This window comes from Seriola aureovittata, chromosome 19 (assembly GCF_021018895.1).
Source record: "Seriola aureovittata isolate HTS-2021-v1 ecotype China chromosome 19, ASM2101889v1, whole genome shotgun sequence".
Lineage (NCBI taxonomy): Eukaryota > Metazoa > Chordata > Actinopteri > Carangiformes > Carangidae > Seriola > Seriola aureovittata.
In genome coordinates this window covers 17,372,425-17,391,012 of record NC_079382.1, presented here as the reverse complement: position 1 = coordinate 17,391,012, position 18,588 = coordinate 17,372,425, and the positions used below count along the sequence as shown (strand labels likewise).

Below are 18,588 nucleotides of genomic sequence, written 5' to 3'. Positions count from 1 at the left end.
AAACAAGTGAAACAAAACAATCTGGATCGAATCCCTTTGAATTCTTGGGTGCTTCCAGTGTGGATCCCAATAGGGGTTCGATTCTCATCTGAGAGGAACCATGACTATCAGTAGCTGACTGGGAAGAGAACCAGCTTCTTGAATGCTCTTCTGTGTTCTTGTGTGTCCAGCCAGACATCTGGACGTTGTCTGTTCTACGACCTGCAACTTGAGCTAATGCTCTGTCTGAATCCACTATACCACAGCGTGATTTGTATTGTCAAGCTGTCTCCTATAAAATCTTGCCAAAGAACACATTCTTCTTAATCACAGCCTCCTTTTTTGTCATAGTGGGTTTCATTTTATAGCCAAGGCTGATGGATGGAACACGTCTCAAATCTACGGTAAAAATATCTTTTAGTAGCAAACTCAAGTTACAATTAATGCAATGTTTTAAATTGAAATTGATACTTGACTTTACTAGTTGACCATAATCTTAAAATCAAATATAAAATGAAATGTAAAATCTTCAAATAAATGTAAACCATTTATGGAATGATTTACATTGAATTTGAAATTGACCATTGACTTAATCAGTTGGATACAATCTTAAAATCCATGCTAATGTGAACCTGAGAGGCCAGAATATGTTTGATAATCTGTTATGAACGAGAACTGATGTTGAAAATCAAAACACACATCTCAAGGAGATTTCACATGTCTGCATTTTCAAAGACCTATAGATGTGTATATCTTTTTTGATATGTTTTAATTTCAAATTACAGCGTGCGGCCCTAAGTGTAGCACAAGGGGTTGGTGTTTTAAAGCATCAGGAGAGGGTTGTGACGTTGACCTAAGACATGAACTATCCTGCCAGCCCACACTATAGCTTTACCAGCAATGACCTGTTTTGTCCTCTTCATTTTCTTCCGTTCTCCTTTTCTCTCTGCTCTCCAAAACCTGCATCTCCTCCCCTCTCCTAGCACTCAACAGATTTTAGAACATGCTTTGTCTGGATCATCATGACTCTCTTTCTCATCCGCCTTCAGTCCTTCAGTCTGTCACAACACTGGTCAAAATTGCAGCAGTCCCCTGTTCTTCCCCAGACAGGCTTGATGGATTATGCAGTTAATTTAACAGTTCTCGTCCTAATGCATTAAAATGAGGAGAATAAAAGTTTACTTACAATTAGTTATGTTCAATAAGTCATTGAAATAGTGCTGAATTCTTTTTAGGTTATCATGCTAGCTGAGCAACCAGAGCTTCAGAATCACAGACAGTATTTTGGATTTTCTTATGAACTTTTAGGCAAATCTGTCAAAAGTAGAGAGTTTAGTTTCACATTTAACTCCCCTGTGTCATGTGAACCGACGGAGTGAGGCTGTGCTTTTATAAATGTGTTGAAACAAGGCTCGCAATCATTAACTAGTAATACAGAGCATGACTAATGGACAAGTTCGTGTGAGAGTGTGGCCTCGCTAAGCCAATCGAAGTTAGTCCATGCAGCAGTCAGCTGCAGCGTCCCAGTGGATAGCTGGTGAGATGGAACAAAAGCTTGTCCTCACAGTTACTGTACTGTAGATCTCATTAAAGTTTGTATGCTCACTTCCATTGGATGCTTTTCTATCATCTCCTAAATATTCAGGTCAGGAATGTGTAAGCTGTCAGTCATATTTTTCAACACTAGTCTTTTTTTTTTTTCCCCCAGCCAGAAAACCACAGCAAAAAATAAGCTGTTTTTTGTTAATGGATAAGGGGTCAAAATGCATGTCCATATGGGAGCAGTTTTTCTTTCTGTGGCTTCCTGAGTTTGTCATCCTTCATGTTGCCATGAAAATGTGCCGTCAATAAAATGTGAGTTGTGTAACACGGCTAGACCAGGCTATACCAGCCCAAGTTAACACCTGCACGTCTCTGATTTCTGTCTAGCAGGGAAAGATGAGTGTTGAGTGTAAGATACAGTATGATGGGATGTTTGGTGTATAGTTGACTCATCCTTGGGTTATGTTTGTCCTTTCATCAAATAAGCAACTGTGTATAGTAGAAGAAAGAGTGAGTGAGTGAGTGCATGCTCAGCAACTGTGTACATCTGTTCTAGTTTGCATAGAGTAAAAGGTTTCCCCAGACAGACATGGGTAGACCATGAGCAAGCCTCATTAGGCTGAATGCCAGCATGCAGAAACAGACTATGGAGAGGTTCAAGGTCCAGGTCAGCAGTCTGTACTAATAGCCTGGCATATGCAGATATTGCAATGAACATGTCTAGTGTAGGCTCAGAAGATACTAATGGGTTTAGAGAAAAAATGTACTTTTGTTTTAGTTTTACAAATGAATAATTGAAATGTAAAAATAGGTTCGTAGGGTAGTATGATTGGCAGTTAGAAGGAATAGAAATAATACCTCTTTTTTCCATCTCAGTGCTGAATGTTGCTCCCTAGATTAAAGTTTGTCTAAATTTTTAGCACTTTTTTGTTGGTACTTCAAAACAACATATTATTTAAAATGTATTTGATATGTAGAATATTGTTCATAATTGCAGGGTTCCTACAGCATATTATAGCTGGGTATGTGCTGCTTTGCCTGAAATATAGACTGCCCCCGCTCATGTTAGGAGGAATTATTACAGTTCTATAAAATATAACATTAACCTCAAGGAAAAATGAGACACTAGGTCACATTATAAGACTGTACATTTAATGACCGATGAAACTGTTTCTCATCCTCCAGTGACTCAATTGATCATAAAATGAGATGTGTCAGCATTTGTCTGATTAAGTGTAGCATATAACAGTAAGTTATCGATCACGTGTTCACGTTGCTTACCATCTCTGCTAATTAGTTTCCTGAGTCATTACCAGGTGTTGAAAATAATACTGGAGACTAGTCATTAGACCCCTTTCTGTGGGATGAAAGTTTCTTTGGAACTAATTGTGAAACTTCAGGTTGATCTAAAATCATTGTCATCAAGACAATGAAGACAACACTTCCGTCAGGTTGATCATACCAGAGACTTTGCTATTATATAATTCTACTGCTACTCAGAGTGTTCTGGTTAGTAAGTTATTACTACTTAGCTGGGTCTTTTTTCTATATAAATGAATTTGTCTTTGGCATTTGTGGTTAATTTAAGCTTTCAATCACATCAAGTCAGAACATACAGATTATGTTTGTCAGATCTGTCAAACCGTAGTGCCTCGAGTTGGTGATATCTGTTAAGAAGTTAAATGTTAAAGTTGGTAGTCATGAGCAAAAATCACATGAAATCGAATGAATTCGTGGGACCACACAGATGGAACTTATAACAAGTATCCCTGCAGTCTGCAGAGTTGGCACATGCTGCTGTCTTGGTTCTCCAGGAAATCCAGCCAGCCTCAGCGGAGAGGAAATGAAATACATGTGTGTAGGTGTGTGTCTTTTAAAAACAACTGCAAGATGACTTGTTTGAGGTGTGAACACACTGGACACTGCACTCTGGTTAACCTTTGTAACCAACTGTACACTTTGCATATTTTGCTTGAAGCATGTTTTGCAATTTTTACTTCTTTGGTGTCCAGCCACACAAGTTGGCTATGAGCATTATACATATAACTACTCTACTGAATGATATCTATTAGACTGTGACAAGACTTGTGCTTCATTATAGTGATAATGAGTTTTAGAGACTTGTTAGTGTGTCTCTGATTTTTGAATTTTGACTACCACTATCACTCTCAGATACTCCTTTTAAAGTTAGCGCTGATATTTTTTCCAAAAGGCTTTTTGAGCTGATTTTAACAAGCTGAAATATTTTTGTGTCACCCACTCAAAAAATATGGACTGTGGGTTTCTATTTCATGATGATTTATTAATTCATCACCCTTTTAATAGTAAAAAAAATTAAATCAGTCAAGTTGATTGACAGCTCATGTGACAAAGTGCAGGATGTCCCACTTCAGCCATTTCTAATATTTGAAATGGAATAAAATACATGCAGTCATTAAATTATGCATGTGCATTCCTTGGTCACAGATCAGAATTTGCATTATCAAAGGGAAAGCCAAGGCTCTTGTCTTCTCTGTCTCAGTGTCGCTTTTTTTATATCAAGACTTATCAAACAGTTCATTGTTCCTAGTGGGATTTTGCTTTTGCTTATAGATGAGGACATGCCAGTAAAGGTATTTTTGCAACCAAAACCAAATTCTGACTTCCCAATGTGTTGGACAGGTTCAGTCATGAGGAATATGAGAAGATGTTGAGGTATGTGCAGTACCTGTTAGCAGTATAATGAAAAATCAAATCCAGCGGTTCAGCCCACACAGTTGGTCCAGAAACCTGCTCTCTAAATATGTTTTAATTTCTTGAACACCTGAATCGATTAGCCATTTAACATAACATCATTTAACAACTATTTTAATAACTGACTGTTAGTCTATTAAGCAAAACAACATAATCAGCAGATTAATCAATATTGAAAATTATTTTTAGTTGCAGCCCTAATTTCTTAACATGGGTAAGAGCCAAGGAGATTATGTTTTCACCCATACCCGTTTATTTGTCCGTGCATTTGTGCAAAAAGCTCTGAACTGATTTGTACCAAACTTGGTGGAGGGATTGGGCATCAGACGAACCCATTACATCTTGGGGCAGATCTGGATTATCTACTATGAATTTGAAATTTTTTCTCAGAAGTCTGGTGTATATTGTTTGACATTGACCTTGATGGGGGTCTGCGCACTCTGAGTGCCCTTCTGGTTTAAAATTAGTTTTAGTTACCATTTGCTGCACATTTCACGAGTACCCTTCAATCAAGCATTTCATCAGGCCGGAGGGGTCTCATTAACACTTTCTATATAGTTGCTGCATTGTATTATCGCCCCGGCAACTGGGGTGAACTTCTTATTCTAATTTAGCTAATTTCACTATGTACATCGTGCTTTATCTTACAATGTATCTTCTTCTCTTTCATGCTCGCCATAAAGGTTTCAGGCTGTGTCATCTGCGCTTCACTGACCATCACTGGGATCATCAGTGAGTATTCAACTTGCTCATTTTGGCTCAGATTCTGTACAGTTTGGATTACATTCATACATTCATCACACAGCGCTTGTATATATAGATGTTGTCAAGGTTACTCTTGTTCTGTTGCATTTAAGGTGTCCCACTTGAAGTGAATGACCCTGTATTACAGAGCTTTTACAGGAGAAAGAATGCTACTTTTAGTCTGTGTCATCGTTGCCACCTTGGGTGAAAATTAGCTGTTGATAGATATTTGGCAGTCATCAAGTTTGTAGCAGCAGGATTCCCTTTTTTTCATCCTGTCTTGAGCAAATGGATGGAATTTTTTTTCTTTTTTCTATTTCATTTCAATTTAACATTTATTTTCCGGCTAGAATTTTTTTCCTCAAACAACTTGTGGTTGTGCATGTGTGAATGTGTTTGGTATTGTAACAGTAAATTAAAAAAAGTGACCTCCATGAAATGGATGTAAATGTGTTATTCCCATTGTTTATGGTCAAATAAAAATCTAATGCCACCTACTTCAAATATGGAGTTACAGACATTAGGGTGTAGCAACTGTAATGTAGTTGGGAGGCAGAAATATAATATAATATAATATTACATATAAAATTTGTGGAATAATATTCAGTAGATTGTAAAAATGAGTAGTAATCTGAATTGAGATAAAGAGTGGTGAGTAGGCGGACCTTATCTATGAGATTGAAACAGCATGTTTTGTTCCAGTAAATGCTTTGCTTCTCTCTCTGTGTATTTCTTTCTCTCTCGCTTCTTTTTCTTTCTCTCTCACCTCCTCCTCCAACCAGCAATGCCGCTCTCCTCCCCTCCCACACACACACACACACACACACACACACACACACACACACACACACACACACACAGACACAAAGATACAGACACTACTATATTCACACAAGTACCAGGGAGCGAGGGGAGACAGGAAACAGAGATGGTGGGGAGAGTGAAAGAAAAATACACCAGGGAAGAGAGACAGAGAAGATAATAATGAGATAGAAAAAGAGATCAAACGGAAACATTGTGGAAAAACATTAAGTATTCGAGAGTTTTTTTTTTTATTTATTAGAAGCTACCAGGATCCCAAAGTAACACCAGTGGTCAATAAAGTCACCGGATGTCCTGTGATTTAGAGCCCTGGAAGTCATTCAGTCTGTTTTAAAAAGGAAGCTCCAATCCAAGTTTGCGATATAAATATGAGAAAATGTATTATGTGAATTTCAGAAAGCATTCTGATGTATAACAATTACGAGGTCAAGCTTAATTTATGTGGCTCTTTAGCACTGAAGCAGTACAAATGCAAATACTTTAAAAAAAATTTTTAATATAGATATGGTTTTAGCTGAGTTTCTCTGGGCTTTTAATTGACCTTAGATTGTACTAGATTTAACTTATTTAAAAATGCTTGCAATTTGATCCCATTTAACGGCTGAGTGCCTTCAAAACATACATTCAACTCTCATCAACAGAGCCCTCAATCACTTAAATAAAGATGCAAAGTATTTTACCTTGTGTCATCAGGCTAAAATGTGTCCATTCAGATGGTCCATGTAGAATTGAATTTGTACCATATCATGTACTTTTTAAATGCTTAAATGTGGTGTTGGTCGCACACAGATACACTTCATGAGCACTGCAATATAAAATCTTCCAATAACTCTCAGCTAGGAAGAAACCAGCACTTGGTAGTGAGTGTCAGTTCAGATGGCATCAAGTCACAGTGACTGAGGCGGAGAACCATTTACCAGTTATATTCCACATAGGAGGGAAAAGGGTTCAGTTTTATTTTCATGTTCAAGAAAGACGGTAAAATCAGGATCATATTTTTGTTGCATCAGATGTGTGTTGGTTCTGTGGGATTCTCTGAAAGGAAGCTCTTTCACTAAGGTGCAGCACTGATTATATAAGGATGTATGATTACGTGTGGATGTAAGGGATTTACAATAGCTACATTCAGTCTGGTACAATGGACTGCAAAGTCTAAACAGGCTCATTAAATGTTGCCTGAATGGAAATGGACTCTCTTTGAACAGAATACTCCCTTCCCGACATATGTTTGCCCTGGTTTTCCAGGTTTTGTTCTGCCCTTAGTGAAAGCTACACAGCCTTAACAAAGTGTGTCACTGGTTGTATTACAGGCTTAGATGTGTTTTCATGCACCGAGTCTATGATTTGAGGGCTTGTATCATTATGGACAGTTCCCCTAGCACTGCCTCCGCCAGCTGTGTTTCTATGGGATGGATGGATGGATGGATGGATGGATGGATGGAAAGGAGAGAGAGTGAGGGGATAGTTGACTTGATGAACTGACTACTTGTTTTCTTTCTGTATCCATCTCTCTTTCCCACTTTCAGTCGCAGCATCTCATCTCCTCCCACATGCTCTCACATTGAGTGAGGAATCAATCCTTCTCACTTCCATTATCTCTCCCTATCTATCTCTATCGCTCTCTCCGCCACTTCATTCTGGCCATTCTGTACCAATCGAATATACTTGCTGTGGGCACAAATGAGCGTGTGTCTCTTCAGTCCCGCAGCAATCATACCACGTCCTCATTAGGTCTTTTCTAGTGGCCCGCCTTATCCCGCTTCATCCCTTTCCCTCGTGTAATTGGGCAAGAACTTCTGCCTACCTGTCAGCAGGAGTCTCAATACAAATGCTGCAATTTATTCTTTACTGCCACAGGGTTTATTAGCAGTGTGGGGGTTTGGACTATGGCCTCAGAGTCATCATAGTCCATTGCTGTCCAGTGTCAATTTCAGTAAATGGTTGTGTCCTGGTGAGTCAGATCACCAAAACCGTTTCTTTACAAATACAGATGTGCATTTACATTGACCAAATAATGCAATAAACAGAACACAACACAGCACTTTCTGATTCAAGAAATCATTGTGAACCAATATGTGGATGTATGTCTCCCATGTGTCCAGAAAAACAAATCATAACCGTGATTTTTATTTCTCAATGGCCTTGCAACACTATCATTTGCTCCCATTAGTCTATATCTTTTTTAGTGAATTAAAGTGTTTTGTGTCAAATTATGCTTGAAATGAGAAATAAGATCTGTGTAGTATCACTGTTACATTCTTTGGGGAGTCTTTTACATTTGTTGCAGGTATGTTTGATCCTGAAATGGCTTTTACTATGAATGATGTAAGTAAAGTTTATTTCTTTGGCATCTTTCTACAGCTGATGTCACAATGTGCTTCACAATAAAAGGTAGAAGCATTATGTACTTAGGCTTCTTAGAGGTGCAGTAGTATAATTTGATAATAGTAGCAGCTGCAGGTAGTCCTAATGGAAATGGCCCATGTGTTATAAAAACCGCAGAGCAGTGTTAACACACCCTGCCACTTAAGCAGATAATCTGCCTTTTATTGAGGTGTTGCAGAACCAGTTTCTAAGTGGTTTTATGTTTTTTTTCCTGGAAAATCACTCTCACCCAGACTTCAGTCTCGAGTGCAACTGGCTCACCCAATCTCTGTCCAACCTGTCACTTCCTCTGGGGAAGCAGGAAGTGGCTGAGATGTGTTTCCTGCTGGGATGTGAGACAGCTTCCTTGGCTGCAGCACAGGCTGGCACAGCCCTGGATCGGAAAGCAACAGGAAGGAACATGGTTTCCTCACTATATATCCACTGCATATTACAGCCACCTGCATTTAACTTCTACTTTAGTCACACCTTTTTTGCGAGGTTTAAACAGCTTATAAGGAGCCTTTAGTCTATTCTTTGCAAAACCCCTCCACCCAAAATACATCCATTTGTTTTCATTTTCTTGTAACTGATTTCAGTCAAAAGGTGTTTTTCTGTTTGACTTCCATAGTGATCATTATCTGGCTCAGGACAAAGGCTTGACTTGGTCCTTTTCACAGCATTTATAGTTATGCTATTATGCTGCATACAGAAGGACTAATTAAGATCTAGTCATGAATGAATGAATTGGCTCTATGATTGGCTGTCAGTTTGTTAAACCTCTGTTCAGTTCCCTCCTGCCGTCTGTGATCACCTATTCTGTGTTATAATGAAACTGAATTCATGACATAGTTGTTCTCATTTAGACATGATTCAGTGGTGGCTGATAAATACTACATCTAAACCAGCAGTCGTCCTTAAACTGCTGCATTATGCAACCGCAGTGATGTTTGCAATGTCGTCTCATCACCATAAATACAGGTTAATGAAACAACTGTGCTGTGTGATTGGCAATATTGACATTTAAATCACAGAGAAGGTTAGAGGGGACAAAAGTTCCTGTTAACTTGACTGCAGTGGAGCCCCGACCCTCAGTGGGGAGGCTTACACCATTGTTTTGCAGAAGCCCTGTTTTCCCTGTGCACACTCAAACACAGTGTGTGTGTATCCACAGTAGAGATCATTTGGGAAAAGCTCAGGTTTTGGGTGATAAAATATTGTATTAGTGTGGACTGAGGGCTGAAATGGATTAAAAAAAAGAAAAGAAAAAGATGCAGTTTTGAATTATGCAGTTTATTATGGATGTACTCAAAGATTGGGAGCTCATTTGGGAGTCTGTTGAATCACTGTGTGGCTTCAGTGATATTTCACTTTCTTATTTGTCATTTTTCATGCTTGTCATTTCTCACCTCCTGTCCCTGTATCTGTCTGTCCTCCTTTCTCTTGTGACATACAGTAGAAAGCACACGTACAACAAAAGTACTGAAGAGTGAGCTGCTTTCATTCTCAGCCTTCATTCTTACTCCTCTCCTTACTGCAGTGCTGTTCCTGATCACTGTTGCCCACGCAGAGCAGCGCCATTTTGGAAATCTGCAGCTCTTTTCTGATGCCTGTAATCCATGACTTACTGTCTGTGGCTAAAGAAGTCACCTGTGCTCTGAGGCAGTGGGTAACATTACATCCTCATTTACTCTGTGGACTTGCTTCATATCAAATGCACCCTGTGCTACCAAGTTAAAAGTGAACCTTGCATTATAGTAGTGAAACAGAGCTAGTGAGATGTGTTGAGATGTACTTGCTACTGGGAAACATGTAATTTCCATCTGTATTTCTGTTTCTGTTCCTTCCAGTCCCCCTCCATCTCTAAACTATTATGTACCAGTATTTATGATGCACCAAATGGTTTTTTCTTGTTAAGCAGCAGCTCAGATTTGCTTTTGATATATGGATTTTAGACTAATTCACATATTTGTTGATTTGCACACAGAATAGTCCTTGTATCGAGATGTATAGTTTGAGCATAACAAAGTATCTGCCCTTCAGCAGATTTCCTCTTTAGTTTTGATGACACGGCTGTGTTTTGTTTGTTCTCTCTTGCTGACTCTATTTCTCTCAGTTGTATTTGCTATACTAATTTTCTTTCTTGCAAAAATTTTCCTTTCTGAAACTCCCCACTAATGTCTCATCTTTTCCTTGCATCTCTTCTCCATATTCTTTCTGAACGCCCTCACTTCACTCCCTTTCTTTATCTCTCTACAGTACATCAGCCTCCAGCCACCATGTTAATTACACCACAGTTCTTTTTCTCTATTATTCACCACTCTGCTATTTCTGTCACCCTCTCTGCTGTGCCTGCTTTTGCTACATTGCCAGCATTTTGCTAGGGTCTGCAGAGGCTGTTGATATGAGGAGGGGGCGTGTCCTGGTGCCTAATTCAACAACAAATGGCTGTTTAGCGTCATCTGATTGGCATAGATTAGAGGGCTCTTGGTGGTGATGCGGAGGTGGCTCTTGCAGAGGACCCGGCAGCTTCATCGCTGCTGTCTGAGCACAGCTGACTGAGCCATTCGCACAGAATGTGCTTTACTATTTTAACGACATTTTGCTCTATTAAATGTAATTGATGAACACAGAAAAAATGGTCTAGAGTGCTCATAGGATGCCACTTTCACCTGATTAATGGTTTTATTTTTAACAGTGCTACCCCACTGCTGAGGTCAGACCAGCCTACAAACAGATGCAGCAATTCTGATAAGCAGGAGTGGGAAAAATAATCACTGCTTTAATGCATTGCAATTGTCTCAGTGCCAACAGTTTGGCACTGATGTACAAAACTTCTTAATTGGAATTCAGTTTAACCAAGTTTAATGAACCAGTCTTGACAAGTGCACTGTGTACTCACATCACACATCTTTTAATAAATAGTAACTTTTATTTTTTTTTCATCTGACATCTTTTGGCTTGTATCACACAGATACCAATACTGCGGATAAGTTCATCATTCACACACACACACACACACACACACACACACACACACACACACACAACACACACACACACACACACACAGACACACATACATCATGCAGCTGCTGCCAAATTCCTCTGAATCTGAGGAGCCTGAACAGTGTCCTTCAAGCATGATGCCTGCAGCTTGGTTGGTTTCAGTTGCTTATTTTTAGGCACCAAAGCGCTATGGTAAATGGATTGTAACCTCTCAGATAGGACCCTCACTCAGTCCGTGTGTGTGCCTGAGTGCATGCATGTGTTCTCCACTGTTTACTTATTTATTGTCTTATGGAGACACCCAAGAGTGAACAAGGTGTGACAGTGTGCGTTTTGCAGTAAATGTCAGAAAGTGCCAAGGTGTTTCAGAAAAGAGAAACAACTGCTGGTCAGCTGTGCAATGCTGAGATTCTTACCAAATTACTTTCCATCCAATTAGCCTATTAGCCCCTTGCTACTGCTTCTGTCTGGGTTTAGCTACTGCAGTTTAAGTTACTGTAATAGTCAGTGATATCTTCATATTTACAGTATATTCTATTCTACTACGCTTGGCCACTGATTGTTAACACAGCAACTTCCTGAAAGCAACAGGGAGACTAATGACAGGAAGTGTGTATGGAGCAAGAACAATGATGGGCACATGGCTTAACTGACAGAAAATAAGAGCACTGCATACAGACACTTGTAACCTCAACAGAAACCCCAGACAAACAGACATGATGTTTGACAAGTCATTCATTCAAGGAAGTGCAAAGTAAAAATGACACACCAATCTTTGTTTATTTGCTCGGTATTTAATGGGGTTTTCTCAGCAGAATGACGTGGAACAGAAAAATATGCATGGCACAATATTCCACAATCATAACACTACAAAGTGAAACTGCACCTGATGCACAAGCCATATATTTTAAAGTTAGGGCTGCAGACCAGTTCATCTGACAAGTTAAATACTTTCTGCCCTAATCAACCAGTGCAGTCTGTACAAATGTGGAGCTATAGGTGTTGCCTGCTCATAATACTGGGGAAAGTGATGCAGAAAACATCTTGAATAACCTGATGACAAGTGAGGACATGCTCATAGTCCTCCATGTGAAAATACTGATGCCCAAATGTGAAAAATTACATCTCTAATATGCATAATGTTTGATAGTTTGAGTTGTGAGGTAATGCAGTTACATCACTATTATCAGCCTATAAATAACAGATCAGCCTGCAGGGAAAATCACTTTTCCTATCTACCAACCACCCAACCAGCCTTCACCTTCCCAAAATCCGCTCTGCTTGCCATAAATAATAGATCAACCCGTCATGAGGGCAATTGGCTGTGTGGACCTGATTCATCAGAGCTCTCACGACCCAGATAACACGGTTCTGTGTGAATGGTTTGCAACCAGCGTGATGGTGAAGAGCACAGTAATTCAGTGGTTGATTCTGAAGGAATTTGGCTGGATGTGAATCAGTAGCACTTACAAGTTTAGTTCAATACAGAATGAACTGACATTGCTAAAATGATAGAAGCGCCCAGCCAGAATTATACAAACCAGTGTAACAAAAAACATCATCGAAGGTTGAGCGATGTAAGCTGCACAAAGGTAGTGTGTAATTCTTTGTTGTCCTGAATTGTTAGATAGTGGTTCCTGTTATGTCAAACTGGTGTACAGTATACATATTTCTTGTGCATTAATGCTGCATTTGTTAAATAAAACTCACATACTGTTTATTTTCTATTATATCTCCATCTCCATGTTTATTTTCTGAGCTGATTAAGAAACATAGATGTAAAAGAAATAGAAGTATATCTTGCACCATGGAGGTGCAGTGCAGAGGAGGGGAGTTTTAGACCCCTGAAACACAGTAGGAGGAAGGCAGGAAGTGTGTGTGTGTGTGTGTGTGTGTGTGAGAGAGAGAGAGAGAGGGTGAAACGGGTATTGTTGTCTTGCTGTTGAAATGGTTTGTGGCTTTTCTTAAACTGCTTTGCTGAGCAGAGGCAGTCACATATTTGATGTTGAGGTAAAGCCCCCCGTTCCTGTACATATGTATTCTCAGTGTAGTGATATGTCAACCATTTTTTTCAGCTGTTTGCTGTGGGAGCAGTACAAACATGCACACACATGCGTGCATGCGGGGAATGTAGGCAAGGCCGTAGCTATTTGTGTCATTGTTGCACAGTGTGGTCCTGAAACACTAAGTGGCACTTATCCTTAGTCCCTTTTCTCTAAATCCATGTCCTGCTTTTTTTCCCTCTGTTTACTGTCACCCCTATTTCTACTCTTCCACATAGAAAGAGGCATCATCACAGCTGTTAATCCAGAGGGATGGTCCGAGAGATGTGTCATCATGTTCACTGACATGTGACACTTAAAAGCATTGAAAACACTGTGTTGTCAAGTTAACTAGCTAGCCTATAAGGGAAGTAAAGCTTTCTAACAGGCTTTGTAATCAATTTGCATTTTGTATTGCGTTTTCATGAAAACAAGACATTAAGAACAATATACCCCAAAGACTGTTTTAGGCTAGAGCAAATACACACCAATAAATTCTGTATTTGAGAATCTTATTTTTGCTTTTATTTTAAACAACTGTTAGGGTGTCTGTCTTCCCTGGGGTTTGGTCTGCCCTCACAGATAAATCACATAGACACATATTCACTTCAAATGCCAACTAAGTACTGTTGAAACTGAGTGATTTCATCTACCTGGGCTGCACGAGTAGAGCCTATGTAAGGGAAACGCTGAAGTATGTCCATATGTCAGCTTTTGTGAAAAGGAGGATCTTTATAAATAGAATAAAATATCACAATAAAACTTAGACAGTCAAAGGCTGCTGCTAAAATGGAGCCATGAAACAGATCATATGGATAAAAACAGTACTCAAGACTGAGCAAATTAGGCTATAACCATGAATGCAGAGCTGTGCAGCTCTCTGGTGAAGAGCAGATCACACCCCCAGTCATTTCAAGCTGTTGTTTGAGGTATTATAGAAAAGAAAATTCCTGTCAACAACATCTTTCTTTAGAGTCACTGAGACATTCTTGAACTCTTTTTATGCCTCTGTGCCGGCGACAGCCAGGGCCAGAGGCATTATGTTTTTTGGTTTGCCCGTCTGTCCGTCCCATTCTCGTGAACGTCATATCTCAGTAAGGCCTAGAGGGAATTTCTTTATATTTGGCAAAAACATTCAATTGGGCTCAAGGATGAACTGATCAGATTTTGGTGGTCAAAGGTGAAGGTTATGGTGACCGCACAACACACGGTTTTGGCGGAGGTATAGAATGACCAGGTGGTAATTCTAATCATATATTTCACTGTAATGTGAACAGCCATTCACTCTAACTATTGAAACACACTCACATATGCATAGACTCCCCTCTCATCACTTGGTCAAATCTCTATGTGCATCTCCTCCCACTGCCTCCCTTGCCAGTCTGTGATAGCTGGGGATAGGGGAGTGTGTGCCATAGAATGCCTCTGCAATTTCACACTCGAGAGAAAAAGACAACACCGGCAGACTTCAGAGCACCCAAAAAGGCCATTTTACATTTCAGTGAGCCAGAGACGAGACCCCACCCACTGCCAAGCTCTGCAGAGGGAGCAAAAACAGCAAAGCACGTTTATCTTTCCACACAATTACAATTTCACTTTGAAAGGCTATGAGCTGAAACTCTAACACTTTAGAGTGCCTGCTGCCTAGCAGCTTTCAAAGAGAATAATGTTTGATTTATTTTTTTTCCCTCCTTATCTTCCCTCTGTGTCTTGGCCTGCCATTTCCTCATCTACATCCAGACAAGCTGAGATGAAAAGCTGTTTGGGTTTCAAATGGTTCTATAGCATTTAACAACACAAGGCCACTACTATTACATTTTGTCACACGAGAGGTTTGACATTTCTGCATTTGGTTCAAAATTCTTGTTTTGGGGACGTCGTCGTTGCAGAGCAGTTATTGCTCATGTTTATGAATTGCAATATCCACACAACGCTTGAAGCTATCATTACTGCTTAGAAACTTTCTGCATATAGTTTACATTTAGTAAAGTTTGAATATAAGTTAAGATTTTTATGCTTTCTTATCTACATTCACATGCCATTAAACCACCATTAGCCACTAATGCCACTGAGCCTGGGAAAGATGCCTTGAAAAAGAAAATTATGACGCAACATTCCTCATCATGTGGGTTCTTTGTCTGTGTGTGAAACAGAGGAGACACTTGTGGGTGCACACTGAATGCCTGAGTCACAATCTGGATCTTTCCCATGTTTTCTTTTACTCCTATGGCTCATTGTGTTACCTGCAGTGGCTTTGCACACACACGGATGTTTTGCCTTTATGGCCACACCTATGCCCAGCAGCATCTTGGCAGCAGGTGTTTGAGAGGACACGCCAAGTTTGAGTCAGTGTGTCCCTCTTTTTGTTTATTTGTAATTGGCATTTTCCCACCTTCAGCTCCTCTTGCACCGCAGCTGTCCAAGAAGAGGGGTTTTCTTTTCTTTCATTATTTTCTGTATGTGCAAGCTTTTGGTTTCTCCTCCTCTTCTCCTTAGAGATCTTGGGTTGGGTGTGAAACTGTTTCTGTTGTGGGACTGTGAAATCCATTGAGACGTTGTTCTGTTGTGAGGATTTATGAAAACATGATGTGACTTGACTTGACTTGACTTGACTTGACTCATCAGTCAGTGTGGTAATGATCTGTCTGGTGAAACAGGTGTAATGTTGTCGTAGACATGGTAACCGATCAGCACAATTGACACAAGTTTACAGATGTATTTCTTTCATTTTCTTTAAATTGTGTTGTTTTCTTAAGTCCACTGTCTCCATCTTTCTGTCATTAAAAAACTGCAATGTGATTACCAAGTGGAGATCTTTTTTAATCACAGGCCTGGGAAAAACCAGGTCCATTTTCTGCAACTACAATACAGGCTGATTAATGAATACAGATTACTAATCCACTCTGCAATTGTCTAAAAATAACTGCTTTCAAATTATGAAGAAATGTATGGTATAGGGTTCAGTCTTCTTTGCCCCCAAGTCTCAGGAACACACACACACACACACACACACACACACACACAGATGGAGCCTCCTGCTCAACTTTTTGTGTCCCCTCTTTTCAAGAGCTTTTCTATGAGTGTGTATTGTGCAGCAATGGCCTCGGTCAGTTAGTTAGTCAGCTCATCTACTCTGTAATTTTCAGGTGTGTATGACTCACTGGATAAGACTCACAGTCACACGGTGCCCATGCTGGCACACCTGTGCTGCTTGACAACAACCTTTTAGAGTAGTCCTGTAGTTTCCTATGATTTCAGAAACTGAGATGTAAAAGTCAGTTCACATGAAGGTTCCTGGAAATCACTGCCTAATTTGTCACTAATCATAGAGAAAATGTAGATGGTGTTCATGCTAATTCCAATTAATTACTTTTTGTTAAACATTTCAAGTAAACATGCAAAAAAAGTGAAATTTGTTTATAGGCAAGAATACATATGTGAAGAATAACATTTGCGATAATGAATATTTCCTTGAATTTAATTGGAGCAGTTCTTTCAAGGAAATTCCCCTGGAGATCAACAATTGCTTATGAACTCAACAAGACTAATTCAAGTCAAAAACTGTCTCATGTCCGTGTCTTTATTTGAACTGTAAATAGTACCAAATTACGTAGTTCTTTCTAGGAAACTTGCTACGAAATTATCAGCAAATTAGAGACCCACAAAGTCAAACATGTCATATATGATGAACAAGTCGTTGGGGCGTTCACAAATCTCAATTTAACACACAATCTATGACATGATTATGTCATCATTAGGTTCCTTTTAACATATCGTTACAAACTAACTGCAGTCTAACATTACTCCTTTATAGCACAGTTGGGGCTGGACTGGAAACCAGCACAACTGTTATGAAGTTGGTGTTTTCCACAGTCGTATCTAAGCTATCCATTTCTTCACACATCATCATGACACAACTTCCACCACTGATTATCACGATGACAATGTCAAAATGTAGTGATGTCATAATTACCTCACTGTTATTTGGAAAATTCCATGGGTATTTCCAAGGTGGGATCTTTATAGAGTCTTCACCACTGTGGCTCACTGAGTCATTTTGCCCTCCCGTTCCTGCTCTGCTCGTGTTCTGGGACTTTTACAGTGCCTAATTGTCGTCCCCACTCTCACACAGCAGCAGGTGTGTTACGTGATTGGAATGTAATTTTTTCTCCCTGACCAGTCAGACTAGGCTGCAGGCCTAGGCTTGGAAAAGGACAGGGCCACAGTGCACTTTGTTATTTTATCTTTAAATCAGTGAATGGTAAAGCTGTCTGTTTCATCACTTTATATTCATGTAATAAATATGCAAATGTCCATTAGATGGCAATCTGCATGAGAAATAAAGAAAAAAGAAAACTATTTGGTTTTAATCATCCGCTGATAGTGATCAATTTGACCCGGACAGACGTGATCACTATAAACATTTTCCACCGTATTACAACAACTCTTCCTGGTCTTGTGATGTCACGTTAATGGTCCCAGCTACCATCATCTGTAAGATGCAAATAAGTCCCTCTGTTAACAGTTTCCAGTTGACTGGGCCAGCAGACAACCTCAGCAGCACTTAGCTGCAGTGAGCAGTGATGCCACATATTTACCTTAGGAACTGACCTCGTTCAGAGGCTGCTAAAGGTTACTGAGTATCTGTCAGTGTAATTGGTCCTTTGTGACTGCAGAGAGGCATGCTACGCCCCGTTCATTCGTTTCAATTCCTGGTCTCCCAGCCTAACACCACAGTATAATCCTCTCCTCTCTCACTCTCTTCTCTGACTCTTGATCTCTCTTCCACTCTGTTTTTCTCACTCTCTCCAACTCTCATTAAAGAGTACTACCCAGTCCTCAGTGGAGAAAGAAAAGCCACTCTGCAGGTAGTTATTTGGGATACACTTTTTGAGTGTGATTTCAGAGGCATCAATGGCTCATAGTGGAGGGCAGCACAGTGTTACTAGTGAATTTCTACTCTTGTACTTTAATGTGACTTTCAGTAGAAAAATTATGAAACCATGATGTGCTTTTCTTGGTGGCTCTGTTAAATGTATGAATCATAGTTTAACTGACAGTGCTCGGCTTTGTGTTTGTGAAAATCACTCATGTAGAGCTGAAGATGTATCAGGTAGGTGTCGATCTGTATGACTGACCATGTTTTGTGGATCAGCAGGCTACAATCCTCTGTACTTAAATTTGATCTTAACATTACTTTGATATATGTATATGTGGCGTCAGGGACAGGTGCCTCATTTATGTACTGTTAATCACTCATGCTAGAATAAATAAAAAAATAACTAGGAATTTGGTAGAGAGCTAACCCCAATCAGAAATTGATTAACTATGAAATATTAAAAATAAAGAACAG

At 39.6% G+C, this 18,588-nt stretch overlaps 1 protein-coding gene across 4 annotated transcripts in view; it reads left to right on the top strand.

The window, feature by feature from the left end:
• sipa1l1 (signal-induced proliferation-associated 1 like 1) overlaps positions 1-18,588 on the top strand; it is a 73,308-nt gene that overhangs the window by 19,841 nt on the left and 34,879 nt on the right. For all 4 annotated transcript variants that reach the window (XM_056405230.1, XM_056405231.1, XM_056405228.1 and 1 more), the window contains one exon: positions 4,938-4,986. The gene's annotated coding sequence lies outside the window, so the exon portion shown is untranslated. The remainder of the gene's footprint in view (positions 1-4,937; positions 4,987-18,588) is intronic.